The sequence below is a fragment of the Haemaphysalis longicornis genome, unplaced genomic scaffold, assembly GCF_048455015.1.
Source record: "Haemaphysalis longicornis isolate Haplotype H1 unplaced genomic scaffold, Haemaphysalis longicornis Haplotype H1 scaffold_6, whole genome shotgun sequence".
Taxonomy (NCBI): domain Eukaryota; kingdom Metazoa; phylum Arthropoda; class Arachnida; order Ixodida; family Ixodidae; genus Haemaphysalis; species Haemaphysalis longicornis.
The window spans coordinates 196,424,925-196,444,483 of NW_027526407.1; the positions used below are offsets into that span (position 1 = coordinate 196,424,925).

The 19,559-nt window shown below is 44.6% G+C and overlaps 1 long non-coding RNA gene across 1 annotated transcript in view; it reads left to right on the forward strand.

Moving 5' to 3' along the window:
- The window catches only part of LOC144142145 (uncharacterized), a 63,157-nt gene that overhangs the window by 13,143 nt on the left and 30,455 nt on the right, over positions 1 to 19,559 (forward strand). Inside the window, exon 3 of the long non-coding RNA XR_013316860.1 lies at positions 8,042 to 8,137. This is a non-coding gene — a long non-coding RNA (uncharacterized LOC144142145). The remainder of the gene's footprint in view (positions 1 to 8,041; positions 8,138 to 19,559) is intronic.

The window sequence follows — 19,559 nt, forward strand, 5'->3', positions numbered from 1 at the left end:
TTGAAATTATCCTATAGTTTTCTAAACTACATATCTATACTCCACTGATGTTACTCTCAACCGCCTGTGAGAAAAAATGCAGTTTTTATTTTTAATGATATAATAAATCCGCCCCCCCCCTGTAAAATATGCTCCGCCATTTTACTAATTTTTATTGCTTTAAAAGAACCAATACATATTAGTGCTTTCCATTTCCTCAAGCCGCCTCACCAGACTATCCAGACAAATTGCTCTTGGGGAAGTGCTTCTTACGGTGCTCCTTTGGAATACCCATTTTATAAATACTGTAGCCTACATCAGGAATGAGTTACGCTGACCCTTGTCTTTATCATGGGTCTGAAAAACCATGATGGTAGGCCAAGACCGCGAACGCGAAATGCGCTCAAACACCGAGTTCCAACCACTAGCAAACGATGTTGTGACTCCTGTTTGTTCCGGGGGTAGCGCTCTTCTTCATTATTCCGGCCACGACATAGAACCAAAACAAAAGTTCGTCCACTACAAAGCACATGACAGTTTATCAAAATTCCTCGGCGTTCGGTTTTACCGTGGTATTTAGCAGGAATATTTTTGTTTACTATTTATTCGTTTTACTCTTTCTTACTTACCTAAAGAAAATGTACCCATGAAGCCTCGTTTTCCTGTTTCCGTTCATATTTAAAGTATATATTCGACGTAAACTGCTTCAAGCTAACTGCATATATATTCCACTAAACCTCTTTGATTACTTTTGTCCTTCTGTTTTCTGCAATTTATTATTCGGGTCTCTGTCAAATTTTGCATGCACCATTTTCACTTCTTCCGGTTGCTTCAACAAGAAGCTATTCCGTTTGTTTCTGTACTTTATTTTGTTCAATTACCGGATGCTTTTAACCGCCTTATTTATTTTCCATTCGTCAGCGTCGCGGTTTCAGTTTTGGTTTGTACCTATTTTGTCGTAGGTGTCACATCTTTATCTTTTGGCAATTCAAATGTTTCTCTTTGAGCGAAACATTTTACCATTGCAGTTATTTCGTTATTGATCTAATAAAACAGCGTTTACCAATAACAATTTATTCCTCAAATTATACCCTCTAGCTTCAAAGATTACTCATTTTGCCTAGGTAGACATCAGAACTTTCATATAAGTGGCTTTTATTACATGTTTGATTATTGTAGGTTTCTATCTATCGTTGCTCTTGGCCGCATCTCTGGTAGACATTTCCTGGCTACACCATCAATGATGCGGATTTGGTTATTAATAATTCTGCATCCTTGTTTTTTGCCACTCTTTTCTAGTGATTCCTATATCAGTGAAGTTTCCTGCTGTGAATTCAAAATAATTGTCTATTTTTAATGGGTTTATTTGCTATGTTCTTATATGTTCGTCTTCCAATACACCCCGCACGGGGCACCTTGAGCAATCTTGGTGACGGTACTGGCGATACCGCGGACCCCGAGCCCCCAAACATAAGCTGGATCCAACCGTGGCGATGTGTTTATAGGTGGAGGGTTAGAAACCACGCACGGTGGACTTCGGAGCATTGGTCAAGCTCCGGCCGATGGGCTCCCTGCCTGTCTACCAGGCAGGGAGCTCCGGGACCTATTTGACTACCAGGGTAAGGTCAAAGAAGAACGTACCCCCGTCTCCCTGCTTTCCAATGTATCATATGGCATTTTCCAACCCCCCCCCCTCCTCAGACGTGATCGGACCCTGAAAAGGGGCCGCACCGAAGTTTCTTTTCCTCCTTTGCAATCGATCTGTCCCCCAAAGCCTGATAATTTCTCGCGGTTTTTGTTCATGGAATCTCTTGACAAGACAAAGCCCATCACTTCCCAGTCTGTGTTTCTAATCTCCAAGTTTCTTGAAAGCCTTATCGGAAAGTCGTACAAGGCTAAGAAACTCACAACGGGAGAAGTTTTGATAGAAGTAGAAAACAAACAACAATCCTCTAACCTCCTCAAGCAAACGCGCATGGTAGATGTTGACATCAAAATCACGCCCCATCGCAGCCTCAATAGCTACCAGGGCGTGAACTCTGATCGAGATCTAATGAATGAGACTGAAGCAGATCTGCTCAAGGGCCTCCGAGATCAGGGCGTGGCAGCAGTGAGGCGAATCACCATACGCCGAAATGATGAAATAATTCCAACCAAGCACATAATCTTGACACTTCACCGCTCTAACCTTCCTCAGTCGGTCAACGCAGGTTTCTTGAGATGTCCAATCCGACCCTACGTGCCGAACCCACGCCGCTGTTTCAAGTGTCAGCGGTTTGGGCACGGCACAACGTCTTGTCGTGGTAAATTGACGTGCGCAAAATGTGCAGCACATGATCATCAAACTGACAATTGTGCATCCGAGAACTTCACCTGTGCCAACTGCCAGGGACCACACGCTGCCTGTTCTAGGAGCTGTGAAAAGTTCAAACAAGAAAAACAGATCATTGCCTTGAAAGTCAACGAAAACATCACCTTGCCAGAGAAACGGAAGAGGTTCGCCTCCTTCCCTCTGGGCAGGTACGCCGGCGCAGCTCGCCGGGGGGCGGAGCAGCGTCTGGTTTCGGCGGGGACCCAGTACCGCGAGTCGGACTTGGTCCCGCCAATGCCCCCCCCCCCCTACCCTGGGTTGCCTATGGCAGCCCAATCTGGCTCCGCAGCGCTCGCTCACCCAGCAGCGGCTGTGGTAGCAACGTCTGTTGGTGATGCCGCTGCATCCACTGCTTCCTTTCCACCGGCCCAAAGCACACGCAAGGGCACGGAGATGGAGACGGAGGCAGTCGCAGCGACCCCCTTCCCCGCCTCACTGCCTGCGCCATCTGTGCTGCCCCCCACGCCTTCGGCACTGGTAGCGGAGGCGGAGAACACCCTAACGGGTACCACGTCACGGGGGCTCAGTCCGCTGGGCACCCCTTTGCCTTCAGATGACGACATGAACGTCGAGCCCTTCCGGCTTTCATCGCAGCGGAAGGAACGGGTTGCGACGTCCAGGTCAGTAGAGAAGGCCAGAAAACCCCTTCCAAGAGTCCAAGCCCCGAAAGACCCTACATAAATAGTCACACTCCAGTAGCTACAAACACATCATAATGGGAAGAGAAAACATAATACGATGGAACTGCAGAGGCCTTCTGAATAATCTTGACGATGTATATGAAATACTGCATGCTTATCAGCCAAGTGTAATGTGTGTTCAGGAAACACATTTGAATTCTAAACACAGAAATTTCTTGAACAGTTACTTGATATATCGAAAGGACAGGGATGGCTGCACGCACTCTTCTGGTGGTGTGGCCATAATTTCCCGGAAATCCTTAGCCTGCCACCCTGTCACTCTGAACACTGTCCTTGTGGCGGTAGCAATTCCAACAATAATATTTAATAGGTTGATAACGGTATGCTCCATACACATTCCTCCTGATGTTTCACTTTCGAGCTCTGACTTCGAGGCACTGGTTGACCAGCTGCCCGAACCGTACATCCTTACAGGCGACCTTAATGCTCACAACTCTCTTTGGGGCTCTTCTCGCACAGATGCCCGAGGTCGCCTGATAGAGAAATTCTTTACATCTTCTGGAGCATGACTTTTCAACAATAAACAGCCTACATACCATACCATAGGACACAACACATACTCATATCTTGACTTGGAGATTGGCTCCGCAGTTCTCTTTCCTCTTCTCAAGTGGGGTGTGGGCACTGACCCATACGGTTGTGACCACTTCCCCACCTCACTAACGTATATAGGTAAAGGCCCATGCAGTCCATCTTCCAAAACAGGTTCAATGAAGCAAGAGCTAACTGGAATACATTTACAGAGACATCCAAAATACATCATACATCCATAGGAGATCTGCAGGCTGAAGAAGCTACTCAACTGCTCACGGCGCACATCCTCGACGCCACCGAAAGGTCCATTTCCCACGCCTCTGGTGCCCAGCGCAACCAGCGGTGGCCGTGGTGGAGTGAGGACTGTAGGCGGGCGCGAGAGGCCCAGAACAAGGCGTGCGGTATCCTTCGTCGGTACCCCACGTCGGGAAACCCCCTTTTGTTGAAACGGGCCAAGGCGTTAGGAAAACGTGTAAGCCGTGAGACCAAACGAGAGAGTTGGCGTAGATTCATAACATCAATAAACAACTACACAGACACACGAAAAGTATGGACACGAATACGCAAACTCAAGGGACAACAAACACACAGCCTGCCTCTGGTCAGCACTATAGGGGACACAGTCGAAGACCAGGCTGACACACTCGCACAACAGTTCCAGCACGTTTCTAGTTCAGCACACTACACAAACACTTTCATGAAACACAAACAAATGGCCGAAAAGAAGCCTATACTAGATAACAATAGGTCAACATCTTCTTATCACTCAGAGTTTTCACTGCATGAGCTGAGGGCTGCTTTGAGCACGTGTAAACCCTCAGCTCCAGGCCCAGACAACATCACATACACAATGATACAACACCTGCACTCAGACACTATTATAACACTCTTACACCTAATATAACAAGATTTGGCTTTCGGGGCACATTCCAAACTCTTGGAAGGAGGCTATAGTTGTAGCTTTCCTGAAGGAGGGAAAGGACCCGTCGTCCCCCTCACGTTACCGTCCTATTGCCCTGACGAGCTGCCTGTGCAAGCTCTTCGAGAAGATGATAAATCGCAGGCTCGTGTACTTCCTTGAGTACAACGGTCTTCTCGAGAGCTGCCACGCAAGCTTCAGGGCAGGGCGATCCACGAATGATCAATTGGTAGCTCTTGATTTGTCTTGATTTGTACCGTATTGCGTAACTGTGTTTTTCGACCTCGAGAAGGCCTACGACACCGCTTGGCGCTACGGGATCCTCAGTGACCTGAAGTCTTTCGGTGTTTCGGGCCATATGCTCAACACTCTGGCTAGTTATCTGTCCCAAAGAACGTTTCGCGTTAGAGTTGGTAACGCACTGTCAAGGATTCATGTGCAAGAAAACGGCGTGCCTCAAGGTGGAGTTCTAAGCTGTACTATTTTTTAATTAAAATGAACTCTCTTGGGAAGGCATTGCCACCTACCATTTCTTATGCTATGTATGTAGACGACGTACAGATATCTTTTAAATCTTGTAATATGTCAATCTGTGAACGTCAGGTCCAGCTTGGTGTTAAAAAACTTGCCAGCTGGGCAGACAAAAATGGTTTTAAACTCAATCCAGGAAAATGTTCTTGTGTGGTGTTCTCTAAAAAGCGCGGGATTCATCCGGACCCACATATTACTCTGAATGGCGTTTCAATTCCTGTTAAAAAGATGCACAAGTTTTTAGGCATAATATTCGATAACAAGCTAACATTTGTCCCACACTTGAAACATCTTAAGCAAAAATGCCTAAAAACTATAAATATTCTCAAAGTTCTCTCTCACCAGTCGTATGGTGCAGACAGGCAACTCCTTCTGCGGGTTTATAGCGCCCTAATGGGATCCCGCTTCGACTACGGCAGGGTTGTATATGGGTGCGCAACAAAAACGGCACTAAAAATGCTGGACCCGGTGCTGAATTTAGGGCTACGCCTCGCATGCGGTGCTTTTCGCACTAGCACTGTCCAAAGTCTCAATGTAGAATGCAATAAATGGTCCCTAGATCATCAGAGGGTGTACATGGACGTTTTGTATGCCTCAAAAATCATGTCTATGACAAATCATCCTTTTACTCCTACCATTATTGACGCATCCTCACAGCAACTCTTTTTAAATCGTCCATCAATCTCCATGCCGTTTCATCTAAGAGTGCGAGAAGAAGCCTCTGAGCTAGAAGTCTTCGTTTCAAGCATTCACAAGACGCCCATCATTGATTCAATTCCACAATGGCATCTCCGCCCTGTGTCATGCGACCTGTCTTTTATGCAGTTTAGCAAGAACAGGTCACCAAGGATTGCGCTTCTGCAGCATTCCTTGTTTGTGCAGCATAAGTACCACTGTGAAGAGTTTTACAGTGATGCGTCCAAGACTCCAACTGCTGTGGCTTGTGCTGCACATGGGCCAAACTTTAACGTCAGTAAAACAATGAACCTTTGTAACAGTATATTCACAGCGGAAGCATACGGTATTTTAATGGTAATAAATCACATAGTCCAGCATCAAATCCTAAAATCCATCGTGTACACGGACTCTCTTAGCGTTGTACAAGCACTTGCATCAGGAAAGCATTCTAAAAACGTTGTTATCAATCATGTTTTTAAGGATATCATATCTGCATATGCATCAAACCTTCCAATAACTTTCTGTTGGGTTTCAGGGCGCTCTGGAATTGCCGGGAATGAAACCGCAGATCGAATGGTCACTGCAGCTACACTGTTAAATACAATAGACATAGCAACAGTACCATACACAGACATGAAGCCACACATCACACACCAACTTCGCAACAGATGGCAAACACTCTGGAGTGAACAAACAGATAACAAGTTACACGTTAAAAAACCACGCTTCGGACCATACACCACTGACACTCGCAACAGATACACAGAAGTTGCCTTGCTAGGCTACGGATAGGGCACACACATGTCACACACTCGTACCTCCTCACGGGGTCTTCAAGACCCAAGTGTGGCAGGTGTGGAGAGGCCCTATCTGTAGTTCACATGCTCATTCAATGCAACGCACTTCACACATCACGACGCAAACACTTCCCACAGCTATACAGACTACACGTCCCACTACGCCCAGCGTTTTTCCTCTCTGACGATCACATGTTTTCTATCAAGTGCGTTTTTATATATTTAGAAGAAGTTCAATTTTTAGACCTCATTTCATACCACGCGTGATCACTACCTGCCCCTATACACCAGCCATGTTCATTGTCGTTTTGTGATTTTACTTTTGTTTTTGCTGACTTTTTGTAGTGTTTAAGGTTGCACCCCTCATATATGACTATTGTTTTGGCGCTCTTTGCCCCAGTTGGCCTTGCGCCATAAACATCAAACCATCATCATCCTCATCGTCTTCCAATACAGGGTATATAGTGAAGGCTAAGTAATTTTTATAAAATAGGATTTTGGAGATGAAATATTTTTTTGGCGTGAATTGATGGCGCCCTGGCCGACGTAACAAAGCTAGTTTCAATTCCTATTTACGTGAACGCCTATTCGCACATTTTAATTAACACTTTATTAATGAAGATAGGATGGGATTGCAAAGTGAAAATTGGAGAGTGCTGTGAATCAGGCTGACTTGAAGGCTAGGTTTGCAAAACTCTAATTTCCTGTTCAATTAAGGGCTGAGTACTTCAGTACTCCGAACTCGCGCTTCCGGAGATCGGCGGCTGCAAAATGCCGCAAAGCCATGCGCACGTGTTGACGTCACCAGTCAAACGTACGCCACGCTTTTTCAGAACGGAGGCGCGCGCTCACGCAGCTTCGCTTTAAACCGGCCACGATAAAGCACGGCGTACGGTTGACGTACGCGGCACTTCACCCGGCGAAACACCCGTCTTCCAAATGTGCCGAACTGAACTGTAGCTTAGGAAACCAAGGCAATACGTTTCTTCTGCTTAAATTTTTTAATACACTTTTTACACATGTACCCCTTTTGCGGCTAGTTTATTTGGGCACGGGCAACTTGCGCTTTAGGTTATGTGCCTAAATTATTACTGCACCAAAAATCAGAGAAATTCGCAGCAGAAAATCTCAGGTTTATTATTCGTGCACACTTGGGCGGGGCAATAAATCTTGCAAATTTAGCCTTCAGCTTGGAGGTAAATGTCTATGGTAAAGTGTCTAAAGCACCTTCATGTTAAAAAATCTTGAATGGGCACCCTAAACCCACTTATAACACTTTCCGCCGAACTGGAATACGTCAATACCCACCCTGGTGCCTGGCTATATAGAGAGGCGGACTTGGGTAACTTTAAGCGTATCTCCTTCACACTTCCTCTGCTCAGACCATACTCTAAATCTAGGGGCGGACATACGGACAAAATACAAATGTTCATGCCCTCACCCCCAATGTGGCACAGCCCATGCAGCTTCGATGAACATATTGGTGTGTTTCTGCTCATGGTTACAGAAATTACTTACTTGGTCTCTTTAGGTAGGATTCCTTTCACAAGAGAAAGTTCGTACTCGAATGGCTTGAGCTGCCCATCATTCATCAAACCACGGGAAGGCGCTCCAGTTCCATATGCTAGTAAGTGTCTATTATTTCTACTGTCGCTTTCAGTACGATTGTGACTAGCAGCCAAAGGTCGCTTTCTAAGGAAGTGTTGGGGCTGTAAATAAAGTAATAAAAATTTTCATAGACGAAGATTGTACCCGGTACCTCTTTTTGGTTTGTGAAGTATAGTGCAACAAGATCAAGTAATTTTCATTGTATTGGCCAAATCAAATTGGTGTTCTCCCAACGCAAAACCCTGTTTGAATTTTAAGACCAGCCTTTCGCAGGGCTGTGAAGTATTTAAATGGTCACCAAGGTATTTTTATCTCCGCCCGAACGGTGTAACCGAGTGACATTGTTATTTTTGCCTTCCTGAAAAAGATACTGCAGTCTTTATTTGGAACCAATGGTGAACATTGCAACTTTTTGTTAATTGCGCCGTTGTAGCAAGTTGTCTGGTCTTCGTTATCTTACTGATTTTTGCGCGTAACCAGCAAAAACGTTTGGGTGGTGTTAAAGAAGAAACTACTTTAGGGTTGTTTTTCATTGTTCTCATTGCACTGTTTATGACATGGTAGAGAATTATTGACGCAGGTCATTCTGCATTCGCAACAAAGGTGCTTGATAAAACAATTTAAAAGAACGCTTTGCGCGATGTTTACCTTTATTTACTAATGAAAAAGTAATTCAGAAATTGCTCGCTTTATCACTATTCGCCGGTCAGTTACTGAGTACTTTTTGTAATCATTCGTTTACGCTTGTAAATGCAACAGCGCACCTTGGCAAGCACATTATTTAGATAAATATTAGACAGCGGCATCACAAAATCGCTACAATTTATTGTGAAAATACCACGTGTATCAAAACAAACAAAAGTAAAACAGCCCTAAAAATTTCCTTTCGCACAAATTGATCGCATACACCCAAGGCTTTTAATTATTCCATGTCCTTCTAGGATCTTGAAACTAATGGTCTTTAAGTTTTACCGGCATGTCAAAGCGAATCTGAAAAAGCGAAATTGGTGTATTCAGATCTGGCCAAACGAGGTGGTGGGGGGAGGGGAAGGGGGCAAGCCACACAAGAAATACCTCTTTTTCCCGCTATCCATTAAGCGGTATCCCCTAAGCATGCCTATGCTGAGTTGTGGACAGAGAAGATGTAAAGGCCACGCATGACATCCTACAAAAATTATGGTTTACCAAGGCATAATTTAGGAAGCCAAATTAGGGAGAACTTTGAGTGAAGCTTTCCTCATGGGTGACGACGCACTAACTTTTCCACCCCCAAGGGTACGGTGCGTTAACGCGACATTCACGGTTTGTGTGCGGTAAATTGGGAATTTTATGGCACCTTTGTCTATTGTTGAAGCAATAACCCTACATACCCTGCACGAAGATTTTTTAAAGAGCTTCGCGATGTTTAATAATAACTTTTGGAAAGACTTTTTCAAAAGCAGTTTCATTGTGCGCACCCTGACTCTACCATGTGCACTTCGCGGCCTAGCAACATAAACACCTGCGTAGTATTGGGACACATAGGTATTGTTCATTTCTTCCAAAAGGGATTGCATTGTCTGGGGATTTTTTTGTGTCGTGTATTTACACCCCGTGGAAAGCGACACACAAGCTATAATCGGAGGTCCATGGGCGCGATACGTAAAGAACTGCTCTATGGTATCTGAACTAGCCTAGAAAACACCGCTTATACACCGCAGTTGTGCTGGAGCACTCATATTGAATATAGCATAATTGGTACACTTGTCGGAGGGTGTATTTTGTGCATTGCCCATCTGTGACTTAGGAAATACACATTCGCGGTCAGAAGTTAAGATACAAATTACTACAAACACTTAGGCCGCAGAGTACAATTTATGCGAGTACCCAACAGCAGTAAATTTTCTTCTGAGACTTTCCTAGCACCGTAAAGCTCGAGGGTTGCTGTACACCGAGAGAGGGCTGAGGAATCACATTTCTGGAGATAGCGTGAAACAAAGCCTCGCTTATACATCTCATCACATTGAGGAAAACAAATGGGTTGAAAAAAAGCACACTGAAGCGGATTGTCAACGGCCATTGTTCTAGTGTGTATAAAACCAAATGAGTAAATAATACACATGCCAGAGTTACGCTTAGCTAAATCAAAGTTAGCAAACACATGGGCTTGTTCTGACGCTCCAATATGACTAATAAAATATGTTGAAGATAACTATATTATCACAAGTAAGCAAGATTCTCGTAAAGTACCCAGCTGGGGAAAACGCAAACACGCGAAGGTAAATAGCAATTTGCGAATACGTGGACGCAGAGGATCTAGATATTTTTAAAATACGAGACAACCTGGGGCAGAAATATTATTTTCTGTATTCTTGTGTGAGTGCGACGCAAAGAATGTTTCTGAATGGCGTCGTTAGAAATCATACATTCTGATGCCCTTTTTTCATTGTTCAATAAATCTACTTCCCATACTTGCTCATTCGGCGCTCAAAAAGGACCATAAAGGCGGGTTCCAAATATCAGTTGTCTATGAGCATGAAAATAGAGTTACACGTGGTTTTCAAGGCTTTCTTACAAGCAGACGAAGACAGGTTTTACGAGAAGTGGTCGTATGTGTCCAAAATATTGGCAGTGGTGGATGTGATGGAGAAAAACTAATGCTAACAGAACACACTTTTTATCGAATGGAAACACCACCGAAATATTACAATGCGAAGGTTTTTCGGGGTTTCCTAAAAAAATGTCATTGTGTGCATTTCTAGTTAGGGGGAAAATGGTACACGTAAAAAATGGTACACGCCGGAGTCGTTTCGATTAACGGCCGCTCCAGGTTTGGTGCCTCGGTCTGCTGCATTACCTGTTTTTATTGCTTGTTCTAGATTCTTAAGGTAGGAAAAGCACTGCCTTTCTTAGTAAGCTTTTTGTAAATGACTATTGTACTTGAATACAAGGTATGCTGATAGCATTGTTTGCAAAACGGAAGAATTTTTGGTATCTTCAGGATATAAAAGCGAAGCTAATTTTACTGCATAAATAGATCTGAGAGTCATTGATGTTATTATGTCATTGACATAAATTAAGAAATAAAACATTGGCGCAGCTTGCACTACCAGTACAAGTCAGTACATACAGCAGACCTGGCCATCGACCAATCTCTTTCCGTTTTTGTTCAGTTTTGTTGGTTTTTAAAGGACTTTGCCAAGTAGGCCTGTTTTTTGCGTAGGTCTTGCTTGAGTGGGTTAAGAGTTGAGAGATAAGGCAGATTAGCCACACTTTAGGTTGCTGTTTTATTCAGCACGCGACACTGGCAGCGGATCCAACGAAGGAAGAAGATAGGTTGACCCCTACTCCGCTGTTTCTCAACCTTTGCACCAAAAGTGCAAACTGCGCAATTTTTTGTTGTTTTTAATACAAAGAGAACTCTCACATTTGAAATGGTATCGTAAAAGGTGCGCACACGCCAATGCCCCTTGTGCTCGCACTCCAGCGGGCCGAAAAGTGATGTCGCTGCGTAATACCATGTAGGCAGTAGTGCATTCTTTACAGGCGGAGCAATGTTCTGAGTGTTTTTCGAAAAATGTATGAAGCCGCTCGATGTCAGAAATATTAAATAGAGGGCTTGGAAAAACATTTTTACACAGAAGCGGGGATTCGGGTGTGAAAGATTTCTAGATAAACACTGTAAGTTAATTATTGTATGGTGTGTTTCCCAAAAAGTGAACTGTTTATGTGTTTTCTACATCGTTTTCAATACACACGTAGAGGTAGTATTGGGGGGTAGTAATCTGTACATTACCGCCATATATGTAACGGATGTTTTGACAAACTTTGTGCGGTGTGAGTATGCCTCTTCTGAAAGCAAGGTAGTATCTTCTCAGTGGTTGACGTGCTCGTTTGCTCGCTTGATGACCGCAAATAACTCTTTATTACTGGGGATTACAGAGGAGGGCATGCGAAAACATTTGCTGAGCTCCCCCCTGCGCCTCCCCTTCGGCAGCGTTTTTATGTCCCGTGATTGCTTCTTCAACGCCAATGCAGTGGTTTGGAACATACTTGCTTTATTTGCCGTATATTCTCTCCAAGAAATGGACGTCCGCAAACAGAGCAAAATCTGATGCAACAATTTTATTGGTCGCCACAAGGGAAAAACAAAGGACATCCAAAACTGCGTAGCTCATAATGGGACCTTAAAAGTTTGCGACTGCGATGGGATGATCACTGTGAGCAAGAAGTCAGTAGTGTCAGTGCTTCGAAGCGTACATCAAGCATTGTCACGGGCTCACTGAAAATTTCAGTTGTTTTTTAGATACACAGACAGGTAAAGACAGAATGGTTTTGTTTAGGAAGGAAGGACAGTTTTGAGAGATGGTTTAACAGATCGTAGGGAAATCAAAAATAAAAACCGAGGACCAGGGCCGCAGATGTGTTTCTCTTGTCACCCAAATTAGTTATGCTTGTTTTGGGGTGACGAGTTTCCTAAACCGGCTTCCTAAAACTTAATGTAACTAAACAATTAGGTATATCATGTTGCAGTTGTGCTAACTTGGGCATACGGATGAACATGGCAAGGTTTTATTTCAGGCATGTGTGTTTTCTGAAATTTAGGTTTTTCAAGTAATGTTTTGGGTTTGCCGAAAATACCCCCTCTCAACTACGTTTTATATTATCATCATCATCATCATCAGCCTATCTACGCCCACTGCAACGCAAAGGCCTCTCCCATTATTCTCCAATTACCTCGGTCCTGTGCCAACTGTGACCAATTTATCCCCGCAAACTTCTTGATCTCATCTGCCCATCTAACTTTCTGCCGCCCCCTGCAAAGCTTTCCTTCTCTAGGGATCCACTTTGTTACCCTTAATGACCAGCGATTATCTTGCCTTCGCATTACACCATGCCCACGTCCATTTCTTCTTCTTAATCTCTACTAATATGTCCTTAACACGTGTTTGTTCCCAGGCCCACTGCGCTCACTTCTTGTCCCTTAATGGTGCACCTATCATTTTGCGCTCCATTGCCCGCTGAGTCGTTCTCAATTTAAGTTGAACCCAATGAGTGAGCCTCAAAGCTTCTGCCCCGTAGGTGAGCACTGGTAAGATGCAGCTGTCATACACTTTCTTCTTCAGCGACAATGGTAGGCTGCTATTCATTATTTGAGAATGCCTGCCATATGCACCCCACCCCATTCTGATCCTTCTAATTATTTCTGCCTCATGGTTGGTATCTGGGGTAAAAACTTGGCCTAAGTAGATACATGAGCTTACCACTTCCACTGCCTCGACACCTATCTCAAACCGCTGTGCTGTCCCGAGGTTATTGATCATTACTTTAGTTTTCTGCATATTATTTTCAGGCCCACGGTTCTACTCTGTTCGTCCAGAGCGGAAAGCATGCTTTGCAGTTCGTCCCCCGAGTTACTTAGCAAGGCAATGTCATGAGCAAATCTGAGGTTACTGAGGTATTATCCATTACCCTTACTCCCACCTGTTCCCAATCCAACGTTTTGAATACTTCTTGTAAACATGCTGTGAATAACATTGGAGAGATTGTGTCTCCTTGTCTGACACCCTTCCTTATAGGTATTTTACGGCTATCCTTATGGAGGATGATGGTAGCTGTGGACCCATTGTAGATATCCTCTCGTATTCTTACATATTGCTCATCTACCGCTTGGTTCCGTAATGCCTGAATGACTGCTGGGCTTTCAACCGAGTAAAATGCTTTCTCATATACTATGAAGGCTGTATATAGGGGTTCAGTATACTCAGCGCACTTCTTTTTCACCTGATTGATCGTGTGAATATGTTCCATTGTTGAATAACCTTTACGGAACCCTGCTTGTTCTTTAGGTTGACTGAAATCTAAGGTTGCAGAAATTCTGTTAGTGATTACCTTGGTAGGTACCTTGTAGACGACTGAGAGTAAGCTGATCGGCCTGTAATTTTTAAAGTGCTTCATGTCGCCTTTCTTATGGATTATGATGATGTTCGCCTTCTTCCAAGATTCTGGTACCATTGCGGTCATTAGGCATTGCGTATACAGGTTTGCCAGTTTTTCAAGTACAATTTTTCCGCCGTCCATCAAGAGGTCTGCTGTTATCTGATCCTCACCAGGTGCTTTGCCCCCTTTCATTTCTTTGAAAGCCTTCCTTGTTTCTTCGGTCGTTACTGGTGGGATGTCTATCTCCTCTTAGCTACGGTCTCGTTCGGCATTACCCTGGATGTCCCGGCTACTGTACAGATCCCTGTAGAACTTCTCGACCACTGTGAGTATTTTATCCCTATTTGTGATGACATTGCTTTGCTTATCTATTAGTGCATACATGTGATTTATCCCCACGCCAAGACGCCTCTTCACAGCTTTCAGGCTACCTCCATTTGTTACAGCGTATTCGATCCTCTCCATATTACACTTCCGTATTTCAGCTGTCTTACGCTTATTGAATAAATTCGAAAGCTCCGCTATTTCTATTCTGTCAGGCGCGGTAGAGATTGCCATGATTAGCCGTTTCCTACATAGATCTTTCGTCTCATCTGAGAATTTGCCAGTATCCTGCCTAGCTGTAGTGCCCCCGACTTCTACTACACACTACGTGATAATACGTGTGAGGTTGTCGCTGGCTTCCTGTGTCGTAAGCTCGGCTTCCTCGTTAAGAGCTGAATATCGGTTCTGCAGCACTATCCTGAATTCTACTTTACGTCTTACTGTTATCTTATTTATCGGTGTCTTTCGTACTAGCTTGTTCCGGTCCTTCCTCAAATCCAGCCTAATTCGAGATCTTACCATACGGTAGTCACTGCACCTTACCCAACCGAGTACTTCCACATCCTGCACGACGCCAGGGTTATCGCATAATGCTATTTCATTTTTATACTCCCCATTCGGACTCCTCCATGTCCACTTCCCACTCTCCTGTTTACAGAAGAAGTTATTCATTATGCGTATGTTATTCCGTTCTGCAAGCTCAACTAGTAGGTCCCCCCTGCTATTTCTACAGCCCAGACTATAGTTCCCAACTGCCTTGTCTCCAGCCTGATTTGTGCCTTCTTTAGCGTTGAACTCCCCCATAACTACGGGATACTGTGTTTTTACTTTAGCCATTGCCGATTCCACGTCTTCATACAAGCGTTCGACTACTTGGTCGTCGTGGCTGGATGTGGGCGCGTAGCCCTGCACCACCTTGAGCTTGTACCTCTTATTGAGCCTAATTACAACACCTGCTGCCCTTTTGTTAATGCTATAGTATTCTTCTATGTTCCCAGGTATGCTTTTATTGACTATAAATCCCGCTCCCAGTTCTCTTCTGTCTCTAGGTCCCGGTAAAATAGGACATGTTCATTTTTAAGCACCGTAAAGGCTTCGCCTGCTCTCCTAACCTCGGTGAGCCCTATTACATCTCATTTATTGAATTCCTCGAACAACACCTAGAGACTCGCTTCACTAGATAAGGTTCGCGCGTTAAACGTTGCCATGTTCAGATTCCATTGGCGGCTGTCCGGCCTATAATATATAAAATGGTATATACTGCACACAATATGAGTTTGTTCAGCAATTTCATGGCCATAAACGCGTTCCTAGGCATACAAAGAGGAGAGGCTTTTCTGTTTCTGATCGAAGGTAAATTCGTTGTTATGGTGGCAGCAGCTCGGCGTGTGAGTTCGCGTGCTTTTTGGTTGACTCTCCTTCAAGAACCTGGTACTTAGATGTTCATGCGATGATGTAATCGGTTTTTATTGGCTCAGGCTGAATCTTTCCTTGTGTTTACGTAATATGCTTCAACCAAAAACTAATTTGTATTTGCGAGTCTGTAATCAAGTTTATTCGTTATAGGAGATTGTTCAGATATTCATATTATCAACAAAATTGCTCAAATTTCTCATTCAGCCATTTTTGTGTAGCAAAGCATGCTCCCTACATAAATGTCTATGGTAGACGACAAGCCAAGACAACAAGGGCATTTTTACGTTACTATATTTCCTTCCTACCACTAGGGTATAGTGAGTTCTTACGCAGCGATGGCGTAGAGCTAGAACACCCGCCTCACGTGCAGAAGGAGCGTGGTTCGAATCTTGGTGCCGGACAATTCCCACCGAATTAAAAAAAAAATCCGCGTTGATGGAATTGCACAAAGGGGCTTGGGGTGCGGCCTGACCCCGGCGACCATTGCCGGCAATGCACTCCCTCACCAGAGCAGGATTGGTCACCCTGGTGTAGTAACGGCCACAACCTCCCATGAATACGCCAATTAACCCTCGGCCCTCAGTCCCCAGCGGCTGCGAAGCAACTGACCACGGTGGCGGTCAGACCTGTGAAGCAGCAGAGGGTGCTAAGAATATCTGGATCCGGACAGGCCGCCAATGAAATCTGAACCTGTCAACGTTTAACGCGCGAACCTTATCCAGCGACGCAAGTCTCGAGGTGTTGTTCGAGGAATTAGTGGGCATCAAATGGGATGTAATAGGGCTTAGCGAGGTTAGGAGGGCAGGCGAAGCATTTACGGTGCTGAAAAATGGACACTTCCTATGTTACCGTGGTCTAGAGGACAGAAGAGAACTGGGAGTGGGATTTCTAGTCAATAAAAGCATAGCTGGCAACATAGACGAATACTATACCAATAACGAAAGGACAGCAGGTCTTGTAATTAGGCTCAATAAGAGGTACAAGCTCAAGGTGGTGCAGGGCTACGCGCCCACATGTAGCCACGACGACCAAGTAGTGGAACGCTTCTATGAAGATGTGGAATCGGCAATGGCTAAAGTAAAAACACAGTATACCGTAGTTATGGGGGACTTCAATGCTAAAGTAGGCAAGAATCAGGCTGGAGACAAGGCAGTTTGGATCTATGGTCTGGGCTGTAGAAATACAGGGGGGACCTACTAGTTGAGTTTGGAGAACGGAATAACCTACGCATAATGAATACCTTCTTCTGTAAACGGGAGAGTCGGAAGTGGACCTGGAGGAGCCCGAATGGGGAGCCCAAAAATGAAATAGACCTCATAATTTGCGATAACCCTGGCGTCGTGCAGGATGTGGAAGTGCTCGCAAGGGTAAGGTGTAGTGACCATCGTATGGTAAGATCTCAAATTAGGCTAGATTTGAGGCGGGACCGCAACAAGCTAGTACGAAAGAAGCGGATAAATGAGCTAACGGTAAGACGTAAATTAGAAGAATTCAGGATCGCGCTGCAGAACCGATATTCCGCCCTTCACGAAGAAGCCGAGCTTACGGCACAGGAAGCCAGCGACAACCTTACACGCATTATCACGGAGTGTGCAGTAGAAGTCGGGGACACTATGGCTAGACAGGATAGTGGTAAACTTTCACAGGAGACGAAAGATCTAATCAGGAAACGGCGAACCATGAGAATCTCTACCGCAGCTGACAGAATAGAACTAGCCGAGCTCTCGAAGTTAATCAATAAGCGTAAGACAGCTGACATACGGAAGTATAATACGGAGAGGATCCAATACGCTGTAAAGAACCGAGGTAGCCTTAAAGCAGTGAAGAGACGTCTTGGCGTTGGGAAAAATCAGATGTATCCACTTAAGGATCAGCAAGGCAATGACATCACAAATAGGGATAAAATAGTCACAGTGGCCGACGAGTTCTATAGGGATTTGTACAGTAGCCGGGACATACAGGATAATGCCGAACGAGAGAGTAGTTTAGAGGAGACAGACATCCCACCAGTAACGACCGAAGAAGTGAGGAAGGCTTTGAAAGAAATGAAAGGGGGCAAAGCACCTGGTGAGGATCAGATAACAGCAGACCTCTTGAAGGATGGAGGAGAAATTGTACCTGAATTCCTGGCAAACCTCTATACGCAATGCCTAATGACCGCAACGGTACCGGATTCTTGGAAGAAGGCGAACATCATCCCAATCCATAAGAAAGGCGACATGAAGGACTTGAAAAATTACAGGCCGATCAGCTTACTGTCAGTCATCTACAAGGTATTTACCAAGGTAATCGCCAACCGAATATCTGCAACCTTAGATTTCAGTCAACCTAAAGAACAAGCAGGGTTCCGTAAAGGTTATTTACAATAGACCATATTCACACGATCAATCAGGTGATAGAGAAGTGCGCTGAGTATTCTGAACCCCCATATATAGCCTTCATAGATTATGAGAAAGCATTTGACTCGGTCGAAAGCCTAGCAGTCATTCAGGCATTACGGAACCAAGCGGTAGATGAGCAATATGTAAGAATACTAGAGGATATCTACAATGGGTCCACAGCTACCATCATCCTCCATAAGGATACCCGTAAAATACCTATAAGAAAGGGTGTCAGAGAAGGAGACACAATCTCTCCAATGTTATTCACAGCATGTTTACAAGAAGTATTCAGAACGTTGGATTGGAACAGGTGGGAGTAAGGGTTAATGGAGAATACCTCAGTAACCTCAGATATGCTGATGACGTTGCCTTGCTAAGTAACTCGGGGGACGAATTGCAAAGCATGCTTTCCGCACTGGGCGAACAGAGTAGAATCGTGGGCCTGAAAATAATATGCAGAAAACTAAAGTTGTGATCAATAACCTCGGGACAGAACAGCAGTTTCAGATAGGCGGCGAGGCAGTTGAAGTGGTAAGCGAATATATCTATTAGGCCAAGTTGTGATCCCAGATCCCAACCATGAGGCAGATGTAATTAGAAGGATCAGAATGGGGTGGGGTGCATATGGCAGACATTCTCAGATAATGAATAGCAGCCTACCATTGTCGCTAAAGAAGAAAGTGTATGACAGCTGCGTCTTACCGGTACTCACCTACGGGGCAGAAACTTGGAGGCTCACTAAGAGGGTTCAACTTAAATTGAGAACGACTCAGCGGGCAATGGAGCGGAAAATGATAGGTGTAACATTAAGGGACAAGAAGAGAGCGGAGTGGGTCAGGGAGCAAACTGGTGTTAAAGACATATTACTAGAAATTAAGAAGAAGAAATGGACGTGGGCAGGGCATGTAATGCGAAGGCAAGATAACCGCTGGTCATTAAGGGTAACAGAGTGGATCCCTAGAGAAGGCAAGCGTTGCAGGGGGCGGCAGAAAGTTAGATGGGCAGATGAGATCAAGAAGTTTGCGGGGATAAATTGGTCACAGTTGGCACAGGACCGAGGTAATTGGAGAATAATGGGAGAGTCCTTTGCCCTGCAGTTGGCGTAGATAGGCTGGTGATAATGATGATGAGTTCTTACGCGTATGAAAGACTCCTCAACAGAATTTGATCCTGGCTAGTTGACAGCCCTTGTATCCGTTTGGTCAATACGCAGATGTTTAGGTAAGCAGACCAATAAACTTTCAGACTTCCTTTGGAAGACCATCAGACGTACTTTGCCTTCGGGAACAAAATTTGGATCGGCGTTTTTTGGTTGGAGAGCATATTGATAGGAAGCCACTAGATCGTTCACGTGTCCACCATGGCTTCAAGATGTTCGTTGTAATGAGGGGTGGCTCTCTT